The sequence below is a fragment of the Cornus florida genome, unplaced genomic scaffold, assembly GCF_030987335.1.
Source record: "Cornus florida cultivar Cherokee Brave unplaced genomic scaffold, ASM3098733v1 CherokeeBrave_3.0.0_Hap2_Chr03, whole genome shotgun sequence".
In the NCBI taxonomy this organism is placed as follows: Eukaryota; Viridiplantae; Streptophyta; class Magnoliopsida; order Cornales; family Cornaceae; genus Cornus; species Cornus florida.
In genome coordinates, this window is record NW_026775573.1 from 86,903,394 (window position 1) to 86,906,135 (window position 2,742).

Below are 2,742 nucleotides of genomic sequence, written 5' to 3' on the forward strand. Positions count from 1 at the left end.
TATCTATCTTACTTTCCTGTTTTAGACTAATTTCGTGGTATTGTCCTTTTTAGGTGCTTATCCCCAAAATAAGCTAATTCAGCCAAATAAGAGCTTAAAAGAAGCTACCTCAAGCTGGATAGAAGAAAGGAGCAAAGTGGAAACAGAATGAAGCAAAGTGTGGAAATCAGCATGTTCGATCGATCTTAAGAATACTCCGATCGATCAAAATTTCATCGATCTAGACTCTCTAAGATGGATCCAAGCTCTTTTGTCCTTATTCAAAGATCCCACAAAATTTGATTGATCCAACAATTCTCAGATCGATCGAAAAGATTCCATCTTATCCTGTTGTACCACCCTACCTACCACTTTTGTCTCTTTCCCCAAAATATCTCAGATCTGTCCTTATCTAAAAAGGCACCACCATGGGAGGATCGATTCAGCCAAAGTTTGATAGATCTCAGCCAAGTTCGATCAATCTCAGCATAGGTTCGATCAATCGCACCCTCTCAAGTGCGAATTAAATTAATTTCCAGCTCATTAAAAGTTGTCTCATGATGCAATCATTTGAGGAGCCCTTGTGTACGAGCCTAGACCATTGGGTGTGACATTTGAGCTACCCATATATAGATTATGAGCTACTTTTACACATTTGCTTTGAGGAGTTGATGAATACAATTTTTTATTATTCTTAGAGAGGAAGAAAAAGAAGAGGAGGCTAGAGACACATTCTTAGGAGGTCTTCCATCTACTTCAAGAAGAAGAGCATTTCTACCATGGAGATAGCCCTTGAGGGTTGGAGGACACCATTCATGAGTGGTTAGACATCCTCTTGGGGCTAGAGTTAGCCCTAAGCATGCTTTCTTTACCTTGATTTATGTATTTTTGAGGGGATTTGTGTTGTAATACATGTTTTGACATCTTTATATACATAGATCTTATTTATTCAATGATTTGTGTGATTTAATTATTCTAATTGATCATTTCATTCTATCCATATGTCTGTGTATGCTAGAATAGATGTTCAAGTGTTTATCTCTATCTCTTGTGTTGTTGATGCATGTCTATGTGTGTTGATGCTATAGATCTAGAGATTGTCAAGACATAGTGCTTAATAGAATGCTCTTATGGTTTATTTGATGGTTCATACTCATTTCTTGATGGATTGTGCCTCTCTCTTAGTTTAATTTGTTTAATTTTCATGTCATTAGCTTAGATGTAGTCTAGTTACCTTAGTTATTAAATGGGAAGACAATCCATGCTTGTTGTTTGATGTTCCATACTTATGAATGTAAGTAGTATGTTTCTATAATTATGTGATGTTTTTGGATTGTGAGCTTAGAGGAAGAACTAATGGCTTAGTTTGATATATTGTGCTATTCATTGTGTTGTTTAGACAATATACACTTAATTGGTCATCCATGCTTGTTGAAACAACCACACACACTCACTATTGTTGCAACATATGTTTTTCAACTCATTAATTATGAATTGAGTATATAGAAAAGTGATGCTTTGTGGTGATCTCTAAGTCCCAAGACCTCTCTCTCTTGTTTTCTCTATCCTTTAATTACTTGTTTTATATTGAGCTTGCTTAATCTTAATTGTAGTATAATCAACCAAACAATTTATCTTTGATCACTCGACCTACTAACCCTAAGCATTGTTTCCATTACTGGTAGCCCTCCAATCCCTTGGGACGATCTCTACTCACTCTTGTTATGTTAGTAGTAGTGGTAGTGGAAGTTTTTATAAATTTAAACTTGACCCAAAAGGCTTTTCTTGAACCGTGCATTCACTACACTATTTTGGCGTATAGGAATGGCCACTGTCATCCTTCAACATATATAAATTTGAGGTTATTTGGAATTAATTTGGAATCTAGAGAATTTAATTATTTTTATTTCATTAAATTCTATCTAATTGCTCCATGGATTTAATTGTGTTTTGGAAGTTGTTTCTATGTTTAAATCATGAACTTGGACTTGTTGTATATTCACTTGGTTGCATTTTGAGCATTGGATAACTTAGTTGTTATATTTATATTCATGAGAATATATTTTTCTTATTGAATATATCATTGTCTTATGTAATGAGTTTCACATTTTGTATTTGACATCTTTCATACCAAAGTAGTTATGGACTTAGAGCATGTATTGTATGTGTTTCCAATTTTGGTTGTGCGTGGTAGATAGCTATGGACTTATTGATTTTGGAAACTTGGGGATGTCGTTGTTTGACTAAGATTAGGACATGGTTCTAGTACAGGAGATTGTCTCTCTTCAAGTCTAGTGCGCACATAGGGAGGTTACCCGTAGGCTAGTAACCCCAAAGTAACTATGGTGTCGGTCTGATCCAGCGTGACATCTAAGTATCCACCTGGTTTCATTTTGCATTTTATTTCAAGTTGATAACTAGATGATATCGTAACTTGTTGTTCCTTATTTGATTTTTCATTTTGAGTTTCAAGATGTTAACTTGAGAAATCATGCTTTATGTGTGGTATTGGAAGTTCCAATGTTGGTTAAATAGTGTTTTATTGTTCTAATGTAGCTTAAGATGATTCCTTAGACTCATTTGGAACATAGACGCTAGGTGGTATGACCCACTTTAATTGTCTTCGTATCTTAGATTGCAAATTGATACTGTTGAGAACCTATATCTTGTCACGTTGTATAGCATGCTTCTATATGGCCGATGCATGCTCATTTCCTACGAGTAGCTTTATGTTACTCACCCCGAAGTTACTGGGGATTTGTT